Source organism: Microcebus murinus, chromosome X (genome assembly GCF_040939455.1).
Source record: "Microcebus murinus isolate Inina chromosome X, M.murinus_Inina_mat1.0, whole genome shotgun sequence".
In the NCBI taxonomy this organism is placed as follows: domain Eukaryota; kingdom Metazoa; phylum Chordata; class Mammalia; order Primates; family Cheirogaleidae; genus Microcebus; species Microcebus murinus.
In genome coordinates this window covers 78,446,842-78,461,571 of record NC_134136.1, presented here as the reverse complement: position 1 = coordinate 78,461,571, position 14,730 = coordinate 78,446,842, and positions in this window count along the sequence as shown.

Genomic DNA, 14,730 nt, shown 5'->3' with positions numbered 1-14,730 from the left:
GAACAGTTCCTGGAATTCCCAGCTTCCGGCTTCATCCACAATGATGCCCATGTCTCCAAGCATTCATTCCATCTCTGGGAACCAGGGGCTTCATGTGAGAGGTTTTTTTTCGTTCTTTGTTTTTTGTTTTTTTGAGGTCATTAGGTCATGAACATGTGAGAGTTTTTTATTTTTTTATTTTTTGAGACAGAGTCTCGCTTTGTTGCCCAGGCTAGAGTGAGTGCCGTGGCGTCAGCCTAGCTCATAGCAACCTCAAACTCCTGGGCTCAAGCAATCCTGCTGCCTCAGCCTCCCAAGTAGCTGGGACTACAGGCATGCGCCACCATGCCTGGATAATTTTTTCTATATATATTAGTTGGCCAATGAATTTCTTTCTATTTATAGTAGAGACGGGGTCTCGCTCTTGCTCAGGCTGGTTTCGAACTCCTGACAATCGAACAATCCGCCCGCCTCGGCCTCCCAGAGAACTCATGTGAGAGTTTTATTCAAAGATTAACCCTCACAGAGATGTTGAGTCTGTTTTTATTTTAATTTTTTTTTTTTTTACAAAGGAACTTTCTGAAATGACTATATCAGCTGATAGCCATCTGTCTCAGGTACACGCTGAGAAATTCATACCTTGTCTTGTAGGTCTGTGCCTGACTTCTGAAGTTAGAAAGACACAGCTTATGAGAACAATGAGTTTGGGACATCAAGCTCAGATAACCCCTTAATTATATATCTCTCCAGCTGCATAGCCTTTAATAAACCACTGTATTTGTAATACCTGGCCTTCCAGCAACTGGATGAACCAGAACAATTATTTAATGGAGAGTTTGACATCAATGCAAAGAACCACAGTGATGTGCAGACTTTATTTCTTTACCAAAGCAGCAAAACTAGACAAACAACCAAGAAAATATGCATACAGTGCCCCAAAGTTTTCTTCCAGTTGTTGCTAGATAAAGAAACTTTCTGTCACTTTGAAGACCTGTCAAGAGACTTTACAGTCTCCCAAAAGGAGATCGCAAAATTGAATGAATTTGGCCAGGCACAGTGCCTCATGCCTGTAATTCCAGTACTTTGGGAGACTGAGGTGGAAAGATTGCTTGAGCCCACGAGTTTGAGACCAGCCTGGGCCACATAGCCACAGCTGGACATGGTGGCACATGCCTGTAGTCTCAAGTACTCAGGAGGCTGAGGCAGGAGGATTGTTTGAGCCCAAGAGTTTGAGGCTGCAGTGAGCTATAATGGCACCACTGCACCCAGCCTGAGTGACGGAGTGAGACTCTATCTCTAAATAAATAAATAAAATGTATTTTTTTAAGAATCTATTTAATGACATCAGCAATGCATAAAGGATGCTGGCTGTATGGAGAGACAATGGTATTTTCACCTAGTTTATGGATTGCATGCTGAAGAAAAATCTCTTTCTCCCTCATTCTCTCTCTGACCCTCCCTCTCCCCTCTCCCTGTCCTCCTCCTTTCCTTTGGTTGCAAGCAACAGAAATCAATCCTGTCATCTTGAATACAAAAATAATTCACTGTAAAAATATAGGGAGCTTGCAGAAGGGAAGGAAAGGGTGAACACTGAGGCCAGAGAGGACAGGATCCAGAGCAGCTCTGGATTGATGGATTATTAAGGTTGTTGCACCTGGATGAAGAGAGCCCAGCTATTTGCTCACTCTACTCCTTTTCTACTGAAAGGATGATCTGTAAGCTGGATGTGGTGGTGTACACCTGTAGTCCCAGTTACTTGGGAGGCTGAGGCAGAAAGATAGCATGAGCCTAGGAGTTCAAGGCTGCAGTGAGCTATGATTGCACCACTGTACTCCAGCCTGGATGAGAGAGCAAGACTCAGCATTGAAAAAAAAAAAAAAAAAAAAAAAGGATGATCTATGAAACAGCAGCATTGGCATCACCTGGGAGCTTTTTATAAATGCAGGATCTCAGGCCCCACTGATTCAGGAACTGCATCGTAATAAGACTCCTAGGTGATTAGTATACATATTAGAGTTTGTAGAAGCACTGCTCTACTCAAGATCTAGCTAATTTAGTTTGGATCATGTGCCCATCCTTAGACTAGAGAAAAGCAAGATTTTGTGGCTGACAGTCCTACCAGACTATATCCAGTGGGAGAAGTGATCATTCAAATCTTCCAAATCAGGGTGCTATTACCAAAAGAATGGAGAATGAATGCTCGGTGGCCAAGAACAAAATAAATGTCCACTTCACCCTTGGTCTTCTTTGCTTCATGTTTGGTGATCCTTGGTCCTTCTTTGCTGAAGTGTTAACAAACCTTTGTGTGTTCATCACATCTGGGCCCTCTTTGGAGGCAATGAAGTTGTTTTGCCCAAGAAAAGGAAGTTCAGGGGCTTGAAAAGAAAGGCCTCTCAAGCCCTGGGATAAATCCTTGGGGAATGGAAGGAGGGAGGGTCTACGATGGACAAACTCAGGGCTCAATCTGAGACAGCGAGGTCTCTGAGGGGAAGAGCTGAGTATATACTCAGAAAGACTGGTCACTTAGAGCTGCCACTGGAGGATCAGCACCACACTGATCTGTACTGGAAGGTGGGGTCAGCAAAGCTTTGCTCTAGAGTAGACCAGCAGTACCAGATGGAAGCAGACTGGTGCTCAATAGCGACACTTTGTGGCAGTGAAGCACAATGACAAGTATGGCAGTGGAGGCTTTTTCCAACTGAGGCATGAACCTCAGGCAGACCTCTTTGGCAGACTGTGTAAATTCCTAGATAAACCAGAGAAAGAAAAGAGCCAAAGGACGGTGGTACTGAACTTCTTGCTAATCTGGCCTCTGAAGGCTCAAGCCAGTTTTCTTTTAATTTGGATATTTACAAAAGATGTGACTGTACTTGCACCTCAAGAGTTGTGGAGCTGTTCATACAACATACACACACATACATATGTAATTATTAATTTGATGTCTCTCTTCCCAACCATAAAACATAAAACACCAGTGAGGATAGGGACTTTGCTTGTCTCATTTATCCCTGCATCCCCAGAACCTAGCCCATGTTAGGTGCCCAGTAAATGTTTCTTGAATGAATGAATGTGATAGGGGTTTCAATGTTGTAGGAAGCCTCAAGACAAGGCATTGATATTGAACAAATCCAAAAGTCACCCAAATTCTTTATGCCTGGATGTACCCAAAGAGTACAGCCTGATGTGGTCTTCTCATTCTTAAACATTCTCATAAAACGGCTCAAATCCTAGCCAATATACCTTGGAAAATCTCAGTACTTCTCCTGACATCTCCAAAGATTCCTGGTGGAATTTCATTTATCCCTGCCAGATTTCCTATTTATTTTGGGCTCTCCTGCTACTTTGCATTGCTGTGGTAGGTACCATAGCCTCTCCTGTTACTACATACATCAGGAGCAGTCCTTTTCCTCTGGGTGCTGTGCCTTGAACTGTCACCAACAGTGCTCAGCACAGTTTTCAATCTGTTCCTACCCCTTTTCATGGCCCTCCAATTTGATACTTTCTTCTTAGGCTCCTTGATCTCCTCTGAGTCACTTTCACTACTCCTTCTTCTCCCTTATCAACTTAAGTGACCCTCAAGTAGTATCTGATAATGGGAGAGCCCCAAAAAGCGGTCTTGATTTTTCTCTCCCCTCCTTCCAATCTTGATTAAAATATGTTCTGCTCCAGTTAAGGATTTCTCTTTTGCACAAAGTCAAACTACATTGACTTTGTTCAATAGCTTAAGTAAAATAAAACAAAAAACTGAGCATTATCTACATCTTTCTCTTTACGTTCCTTCACTAATAATCCTAATTATCTTAGAAGCAACAGTGTACTGTGTTGAATAGTGGTCCCTCCAAATGTATGTCCCCCTAGAACCTGTGAATGTGATCTTATTTGGAAATATATATTCCAGTTAAGATGAGGTCATACTGGATTCAGGTGGGCTCTAAATCCAATGATCAGTGTCCTTTTAAGAAGAGTGAATTTCGGACCTAGATATAAGAAGACAGACACACAGGGAGACGGCCATGTGAAGACAGACACAAAGACTGAGTGATGAATCTCATGCCAAGGATTGCTGGCAACCACCAGAAACTAGGAGAGAGGCATGGGCCAGACTTTCCCTCAAAGCCTCCTGAATTAAGTAACCTACCAACACCTCGATTTTGGACTTCCAGCCTCCTGAATTATAAATTTTTGTTGTTTTAAGCCACCCAGGTTGTGGTAATTTTTTATGGCAGTCCTGGGAAACAAATACAAACATGGATGTTCTTGTTTCCTAGTTGAAGAACCAGGAAAGCTAAGGCAAAAATGAAAGCACAAAGATTAAGATTTTAAGAACTTATCCTGAGATTCTTAGCATGGCCTACAACCTTGTTAATCAAAGTAGGTCCAAAGAGCAGCAGAATTACAGTTTAAGAAGGGCTGGCCCAAAAGAAATTCTGACACATGCTACAATATGGGTGAAGCTTGAGGACATTATGCTAAGTGAAATAAGTCAGTCACAGAAAGACAAAGACTGCACGATTCCACTTAAATGAGGTACCTAGAGTAATCAAAATCAGACAGAGAAAGCAGAATGATGGTTACCAGGGACTCATGGGAAGGAGGAATGGGGAGTTGTTTAATGAGTATACAATTTTAGTTTTGCAAAATGAAGAGAGTTCTGGAGATGGATGAAGGTGATGGTTGCACAAAATGTGAATGTACTTAATGCTACTGAACTGTACCTTAAAAAATGGTTAAGATGGTAACTTTGATGTTATGTGTATTTTACCACAATTAAAATTTATAAAAAAGAAAGGCTGGCTTACAAAGCCACTTCTGGCCACTGCCACCTCTCTGGCCTAATTTACCTCCTTTTCCTCCTCTCTTTGTGCCCTAACAATCAGGAGTTTCTTTCTATTCCCCTAGGCGTGCCACCTCTGGACCTTGATAATATACTGTTCTCTCTGCCTGCCTGGAATGCTCCTCCCATCCTTTTGCTTAATGTTGAATGTTCCTTTCTCAGGGAAAACCTTCCCTAATACTAAAGACTAGCTTAGGGCCCAAGTACTCTGTACTTTTTCTTCCTAGCGTTCATTGCAGTTAAATACTTGTATAATCGATTGTGTAATGTTTGTGTCTCCAACTAGAATGTCAGCTCCACAAAGACAGAGACTGTGTCTATTTTGTTTACTACTGTATTCTTATCCTAGAACAGTTTGCTACTCTGTAAACATTTGCTGACTGCTTGAATGGATGACCTACTAACTGTTAGTTCAGACTTCTCACATTCTACAAGCCAGGGCTTGTGAGCCCCAGCCTCATGGGTCCAGAAGCCTGACTTTGAGGAACACACAAAGCTTATCCAACACAGAGATGGGTGACACAAGCAAACTGTACACTCAATCACTCCACAAAACATATGCCATGTAGTTAAATTATGGAGTGGCTGCCTGGTTGAGTAGAGAACCAGACCCAAGAGAGATGGAGAGTCTTGAGTGATATTTGCCTGATGAAACAAAATGAAACAGAGAGCACTTCTCAGTGATTGGAATATTTCTGTCTTTGACCCTGCATCTCTATTAAGGTTCTTGGTTGTAAAGAACAGAAATCAACTCTAGCTAGGGTATTACTAGATGACTGCTAAATGCTTGTAGAACCCGTGTGTGGCAGGAAATAAGGGAGCTGCAGGAATGAAGAGTGAATAACTTAATGTTCTTCCCTCCATCCTTGTATTCTTTGCTTATGATTCAAAGATAGCATTTGGTTGGCTAACCTTAGGTTATAAACCCACTCCTCTCAACATACAAGAGAAAAAAAGAGGTAAAGTGGAACCTATTCAGGTTTTCATAGTGGGTTTTTACTGCCCACTGAGATAGCATACAATAAGTATATCAATCAATTAATTGATTAATTAAGCTGCAAGTAACTTCAAACACTACTCAACTGGCTTAAATAACAAGGAAATGCATTATCTCACACAAAAAGAAGTCCCAAGGTAGGAGGACTTCGTGGTTAGTTAATTCAGTACCTTACAGACCTAGTCCTTTCCACATCTCCATCCTGTGAAACTCAGTGCAGTAACTTTGTTCTTAGAGGCTACTTTGTCTTGCCGGCTGCTGAGTCCCAAGCATCACTTCCAGACAGGGTGCTATAGTTTGGACATTTGACCCTCTAAACTCTATGTTGAAATCTGATCCCCAATGTTCAAGTGGAGCTTAATAGGAGGTATTTGTATAATGCGGACGGATCCTTCATGAATGGTTTGGTGCCATCCTAGGGGAAGTGAGTGAGTCCTCACTCTATTATTTCCCTTGAGAGTTCATCTGAGAACTGGTTCATTTAAAATTAGTCTGGATACTCTGGTTTCTGTTCAGATCATATAAAATTAGAGTCTGGCACTTCCTCCCTTTTTCTTTCTATCACCCCTCCCCCTTCTTTTCCTCTCTTATTCTGTGATCTGTACATGCTGGATCTCCTTCTTTTTCTCCAAGAGTAGAAGCTTCCTGAGGCCCTCATCAAAAGCCAAGCAGATGTCTGTATCATGCTTCTTTTATTTTATTTTATTTTTTAGTGCAAGGAATTTAAGCAGGGACTTGAAGTAGAATCAACTGACTCACACTGTAGTAAATACAAAGTGGAACAATGATCTTGGTTTCAGCTGTCTAGTTCAGTGGTCCACCGGAATGTCACACACTAGCTAAGTCACACGGCAAATGATCATTTTCTGGCTGTGGCTACTGGCTGTCCCTTCTAGCACAGAACCATGTTGGGGGATGGAAAGAGTGAGCACCACTTCTTAACACACTCTCCCTCTGGCTGCCAGTCTCCCTACCCCATGTTGGATGCAGCAGAGATCACTCACCAGTCAGCTCAAACAGACCAATAGAAGGGGCCAATCACTCTGTTCTCTAACTACAGCCAGACTTACCAATGCAGCAGTCCCTGCGGCGCTAGCCTGGACTCCTGTGCAGGAATCCGGCTCTGGCAGTGGCCGCTGGAGAAGGTAATAGGACCTCCTGATGAATGAAGGAAGCTGGATGAATGAATGTGTGAGCTGCAGGGGTCACTTGCAAAAGGACCAGGAGTGATAAGGAAACAACAACTCATTCAGGCAGCTACTTGTGACCTCTAACTCCCAAACCTGCCTCTTGCATGAGGGGATGCATCTCCCATGGGCATGAACTCAATGGGGTAGGAAGCCATATTCTCACTGTTGTGTCTTTCTAGGAGCCAGGGCTCCAAGGCACAAGGCTGCTGGTTCCTACTCTCAACCACCCTCTGCACTCTTGCTACTCTCACTCCTTGTGCTTCTTCATGTACTTCTTTTTCTTCTTCTTTGCTGCCTTGCTGTCTTTTGATGTGTGCCTTGCCCTCTTACCTGTATCACTCTCACAGTTTGAGCTGTCAGAGTCAGATGAATTCCTGTCTCTATATTACTTTTTCTTCTTTTCCTTCTTTCTTTTTCTAGAAGAATTCTTCATGGGGTCAGACTTCTCAAACTCTGCTGTATTTACGTCTTCCTTCTCCTCTTCGTCTTCAGGTACCAGAGAGTATTTGGGCCCACCCGGTTGCATGAAGCAATCTTTTGCAAAGTGGCCTTTACAGCCATACTTCTTTTTTTTTTCCTTTTGTATAAAACATGCTATATGTTTTATTAAAATATACAATGGGGGGGATTGGGATGGCGGACGAGAAACACTGCCAGACAGAGTGTCTCTGCAGAAAAGACAGATTCTAGCAGAAATTAGAAGAAAGAAGCAAGAAGACAAGCACACAGTGCACGAGGGTAGAAAGCAGGGGTACCTGAGACCATGGGAGACTCCACAGGAGGAGGTCATGGAGGAGAACTGGAAGCTGAGACCGTCGGAGTAGCCCAGAGACCAGCGGGAAGGGGAGGTAGATCTGCCAAGTTTCCCCTTCCCTGGATCTCGGACTGCTGGTGGGCTCCACGGTGAGAAGAGAGACCTGAGAACACCCAGAGACGGCCAACGCCAGTGAGTGGTAAGCCTGTAGCGGATGCGGCACCAGGCTCCCAAATCCCTCGAGGCACCTCCGTGTGCACAAACTCTCGAGCCACGTGGCAGCCGCCATATTGCCTCCTCCTCCCCTCCGCCCACCCTATACCCGCTGCCAGAGAGACAATATAGCCACCAGTGGGAGGCACCTCCAGGGAATGGGACCTACCCTTTTGGGGCCCTACAACTGACTAAAGGGAACTCAGAGTGTGAGCTCCCTACCCGCCAGCCCTCCCAGGTGCTGCTGGCACGGTGATCTCCGGAGAATGGGGCAGACCCTGAGGCTGAGAGACATAGACACAGCTTGGGCTCCCCGTGGGTGAATTGGGACTGGTGCTCCTCTCCCTGGTGAGGATACAGTTTGAATTCTGGGGCCCAGAGGTCAGACCTGCAGAACAGATCCCATGCACCCAGGTCTCGCATTGCCTGGGGCACAGAAGGGATATATGTGAACAGCCTACTGAGGTGTGTGTGCCTTCAGGGGCAGATCAGCATCCCAGAGGGCAACCCTCCCCCCAAAGGGAGGCCCTGAGCCCAGCCCAGGTGGCTTTCCTGAGCAGGGAACCTCCCCGCTGGCATCACAGTCCGGGGAGGCCTGGTGGCGTGTGGTTGGGCCTGCTGGCAGAGGCCTAGGAGTAGCTGCGGAGTTGGGGAGGGTGGAAAGAAGCGAGGCCCGCTCCAGACTGCGGGTCTCAGACAGACCCACCCCCACACGCAGAATTTCTAACTGAGTAGGGCCATTCCAGCCCCTCCCTGACAGCTTTTCCTGGAAGCAGAGAACAGAACTTTGAACCCTGCTAACGACATTGGTGGTACCTGAGGGCAGGCTTACACAACCCAGCTCTGCCCAGACTCTCTCCCAGACCAGCCCTCACTGAGGGGGAGAAAAGGACACACCTGGAAGTCCCAGGGCCCCACGGACAACCTGAGGCAATAGAGTGCCTCTCTACAGGAACAAGAGTTGATAACAGGACACAAAAACAACAGCATAGCCTGTTCCTCCAATCAAGCGCCACCTACTGACAGAGAGGGCATCCTGCACACCCTTTTCATAGCACATACTGACTCATTATTCAGGGAGTGGTCAAATCTCATCCACAGACACCACCTATCGGCTCAGAAACTAAACAAGGCTTGTGAATACCCAAACGAAAACCTAAAGGAAAGAAACAACAACTGATCGACATGGAAAGAAATCACGAAGGAACTCTGGAAATATGAGGAACCAAACGAAAAACACACGCCAAAGAGGAGCACCAAACCCCTAGAAACAAACACCAATCAAAATCAGGCAACCAAAATGACAAAAGAGGAATTTTGAATGTGAATCATAAGAAAATTCAACGACCTGCAATAACAACTTAATAACCAACACAAATAAATCACAAAAAGCCTCCAGGACATGGAACAAAAGTTCACTAAAGAAATCCATACAATGAAGAAAAGTTTAATTGAACTCCTGGAAGTGAAGAATCAATTCAGGGAACTGCAAAATACAGTGGAAAGTCTCAAGAACAGTGTAGATCAAACAGAAGAAAGAATCTCAGAGATTGAAGATAACACCCTCCAATTAAATAAATCAGTCACAGGAATAGAGCAGAGAAACAAGAGAAAAGAGCAAAGCCTACAAGAGATGTGGGATTATGTGAAGAAACCTAATGTGAGGGTCATAGGGTTACCAGAAGGGGAAGAAGACAACACTCAAGGGTTGGACAAGCTATTTGAAGATATAATAGAGGAAAATTTCCCAGGCCTCGCTAAAAATCTTGATATACAAGCTCAAGAAGCTCAGAGGACCCCTGGGAGATTCAATGCAAACAGGAAGATGTCACAACTGGAAGTCATCAGACTGACCAAAATATCAACTAAAGAGGCCCTTCTAAGAGCTGTAAGATGAAAGAAGCAAGTAACATACAAGGGAAAGCCAAATCGAATAGCACCAGACTTCTCTAATGAGACTTTAAAAGCAAGGAGAGATGGGACCCCATTCTCACTCTTCTGAAACAAAACAATGCCCAGCCTAGAATCTTATTCCCTGCAAAACTAAGCTTAGTATATGAAGGAGAAATAAAGACATTCTCAGATAAGCAAAGTCTCAGAGAATTCACCAAGACCAGCCCTACAAGAAGTATTCAAAACAGTGTTATGCACGGAACATCATAATAAAAACTCACGAATATAAAAACAACCAAAACCCAAAGATTAAAGGCCAGATATTACAATGGCTCAAGAGAGAAATCAAAGCAACAACAACCAACTCAACAGAATGAACAGTAATCTATCTTACCTATCAGTTCTCTCAATAAATATGAATAGCTTAAACTCTCCAGTCAAGAGACATAGGCTGGCTGAATGGATAAGAAAATACAGGCCAAGTATCTGCTACCTTCAAGAAACATATCTAACCTGCAAGGAGGCATATGAACTAAAAGTAAAAGGGTGGAGATCAGTATTCCAGGAAGTGGAAGCCAAAAGAAGGCTGGCGTGGCAGTTCTAATTTCAGGCGATTTAGTTTTTAAAGAACAAAAGTAGAGAAAGACAAAGAGGGTCATTATATAATGGTGAAGGGCACAGTTCAACAAGAAGAGATAACAATTTTAAATAAACATGCACTCAACTTAGGTGCACCCAGTTTCATAAAGCAAACCTTACTGGATCTAAGCAAATGGATTAATAGCAACTCCATAATCACCGGAGATTTCAACACCCCATTGACAGCACAAGACAGATCCTCCAAAAAGAAAATTAACAAAAGAAATAATGGACTTAAAGAAAACTCTAGAACAATTGGGTCTGACAGACATTTACAGGACATTCTACCCTAAATCCACTGAATATACATTCTTCTCATCAGCTCATGGGATATTCTCTAAGATTAACCATATCCTAGGACACAAAGTAAACTTCAAGATTTTTTAAAAAATACAAATCATACCATGTATCTTCTCAGAACACAGGGGAATAAAAGTAGAAATCAACCCTAACAGAAGCTCACATTTCTACAAAAAACGTGGAAATTAAACAACCTCTTACTAAATGATTACTTCATAAATGAAGAAATCAAGATGGAAATAACAAAATTCTATAAACAAAATGACAATGGAGAGACAAGTTATCAAATCCTCTGGAACACAGCTAAAGCAGTTCGAACAGGAAAATTTATCTCCATGAATGCCTAGAACGAAAAGTCAAAAAGATCACAAATAGAAAATCTAACGAAACGACTCAAAGAGCTAGAAAAAGAAGAACAGACCAACCCCACACCAAGCAGAAGAAGTGAAATCAACAAGATCAAATCATAACTGAATGAAATTGAAAACACGGAAGCTATTGAGGAGATTAATAAAAAAAAAGTTGGTTCTTTGAAAAAATAAACAAAATTGACACGCCATTGGCTAAGCTAACAAAAAGCAGAAAAGAGAAATCTCTAATAAGCACAATCAGGAATAAAAAAGGAGATATCACAACTGATCCCAAAGAGATACAGGATATAATTTAGGAATACTACAAAAATATTTATGCACACAAACTGGAAAATGTGGAGGAAATGGACAAATTTCTAGAAACACACAGCCTCCCTAGGCTCAACCAGGAAGAAATGGATTTCCTGAACAGACCAATCTGAACAGCTGATATCGAAACAGCAATTAAAAATCTCCAGAAAAAGAAAAGTCCCGGTCCAGATGGCTTCACACCCGAATTCTACCACACTTACAAAGAAGAACTAGTACCTATCTTGCAGAAACTATTCCACAACATCGAGAAGAACGGAAACCTCCCCGACACCTTTTATGAAGCGAATATTACTCTGATACCAAAACCAGGAAAGGATGCAACAACAACAAAAAAACTACAGACCAATATCCCTAATGAATATAGATACAAAAATTGTCAACCAAATTTTAGCTAACCTAATCCAGATGCTTATCAAAAAAATAATCCACCACGACCAAGTGGGCTTCATCCCAGGGATGCAGGGATGGGTCAACATATCTAAATCTATAAATGCAATTCACCACATAAACAGAAGCAAAAACAAAGACCACATGATTCTTTCAATAGAGGCAGAAAAAAACTTTTGACAGAATTCAATACTCTTTCATGATACGAACACTTAATAAAATAGGCATAGAAGGCGCATACCTAAAAATGATATAAGCCATATATGACAGACCCATAGCCAATATCATAATGAATGGGGAAAAATTGAAAGCATTCCCACTTAGAACTGGAGCCAGACAAGGCTGCCCACTATCTCCACTTCTATTCAACATAGTGCTGGAAGTCCTGGCTACAGCAATCAGACAGGAAAGTGGAATTAAAGGTATCCAAAGAGGGGCAGAAGAGATCAAACTTTCACTATTTCCTGATGATATGATATTACATTTAGAAAACCCCAAAGATTCAACCAAGAAACTCCTGGAACTGATAAATAATTTTAGTAAAGTCTCAGGATACAAAAATCAATACACAGAAATCAAAGGCATTCATATACGCCAACAACAATCTAATTGAGAACCAAATCAAAGACTCAATTCCCTTCACAATAGCAACAAAGAAATTAAAGTACCTAGGAATATACTTAACCAAGGACGTAAAAGACCTCTACAGGGAGAACTATGAAACACTGAGGAAGGAAATAGCAGACGATTTAAACAGATGGAAATTCATACCATGCTCGTGGATTGGCAGACTCAACATCATTAAAATGTCTATACTACCCAAACTGATCTACAGATTCAATACAATACCTATCAAAATCCCTTCAGCATTCTTCACAGATATAGAAAAAATAATTTTATGCTTCGTATGGAACCAAAGAAGACCCCGAATATCCAGAGCAATTCTAGGCAACCAAAACAAAATTGGAGGTATTATTATGCCAGATATCAAACTAAACTACAGGGGAGAACTGGAGGCTGAGACCACCGGAGCAGCCCGGACACCAGCGGCAAGGGTAGGTGGATTTGCTGTTTCCCCTCCCCTGCATTCGGGACTGCTGGTGGGCTCCCCAGCGGGTGGAGAGACCTGCGGGCACCAGCCCAGAGACCACGGCCGCCTGCCAACGGTGAGCCTGTAGCAGACGTGGCACCAGGTTCCCAACTTCCTCCGGGCACCTCCATGTGCACAGACCCGAGCCTCGCGGCAGGCGCCATATTGCCTCCTGCTCCCCTCCGCCGACCCTACCCGCGGCTGCCCAGAGAGACAATATAGCCACCAGCCGGAGGCACCTCCTGGGAAAGGGACCTTCCCGTTTGGGACCCTACAGCTGAATCAGGGGAAATCAGACTGTGAGCTCCCTACCCGCTCGCCCTCCCAGGTGTTGCTGGCACCGTGTTCCCAGGAGAATGGTGCCTACTCAGAGGCTGAGAGACATAGACCCAGCTTGGGCTCCCTGTAGGTGAATTGGGACCAGAAATCCTCTCCCTGGTGGGAATACAGTTTGAACTCTGGGACCCAGAGGTCGGACCTGCAGACCAGATCCCCTGCACCAAGGGCTAGCATTGCCCGGGGCACAAAAGGGTTATATGTGAACAGCCCACTGAGGAGTGTGTGCCTCCAGGGGCAGATCGGCATCCTAGAGGGCAACCCTCCTCCCAAGAGGAGACCATGCGCCCAACCCAGGTGGCGTACCTGTGCAGGGAACCTCCTCGCCCGCATCACAGTCTGGGGAGGCCTGGTGGCTTGTGGTTTGGCCTGCTGGCAGAGGCCCAGGAGAAGTTGCGGAGTTGGGGAGGGTGGAAAGCAGTGAGGCCCGCTCCAGACTCCAGGTCTCAGACAGCCCCACCCCCACACCCAGACTTTCTGGCTTAGCGGGACCATTCCAGCACCGCCCTGACAGCTTTCCCTGGAAGCAGAGAACAGAACATTGACCCCTGCTAATGGCCTAAGGTCAGGCTTACCTAACCCAGCTCTGCCCAGAACAAGAACTGTTAACAGGACACAAAATCAACAGTATAGCCTGTTCCTCCAAGCAAACGCCACCTACTGACAGGGACGGCATCTTGCACAGCCTTTCACGGCACCCACTGACTCAATATACAGGGAGTGGTCCAATCTCACACACAGACACCACCTAACGCCTCAGAAGCTAAACAAGGTGTGTGAATACCCAAACAATAACCTAAGGAAAGAAACAACAACTGATCGACATGGGAAGAAATCAGCGAAAGAACTCAAGAAATATGAAGAACAAAATGGAAAACACACCCCCAAAGAGGAGCACCAGCCCCCTAGAAATGGACACCAACCAAAATCAGGCAACCAATATGACAGAAGAAGAATTTCGTATGTGGATCATAAGAACACTCACCCAGCTGCAACAACAACTCAATAACCAACACAAAGAAACCACAAAAAGTCTCCAGGATATGGGAAAAGAAATAGACACAATGAAGAAAAGTTTAACCGAACTCGTGGAAATGAAGAATCAATTCAAGGAACTACAAAATACAGTGGAAAGTCTCAAGAACAGGGTAGATCAAACAGAAGAAAGAATCTCAGAGCTTGAAGATAACACCCTCCAATTAAATAAATCAGTCACAGAAATAGAGCAGAGAAACAAGAGAAAAGAGCAAAGCCTACAAGAGATGTGGGATTATGTGAAGAAACCTAATGTGAGGGTCATAGGATTACAAGAAGGGGAAGAAGACAACACTCAAGGGTTGGACAAGCTGTTTGAAGATATAATAGAGGAAAATTTCCCAGGCCTTGCTCAAAATCTTGATATACAAGTTCAAGAAGCTCAGAGGACCCCTGGGAC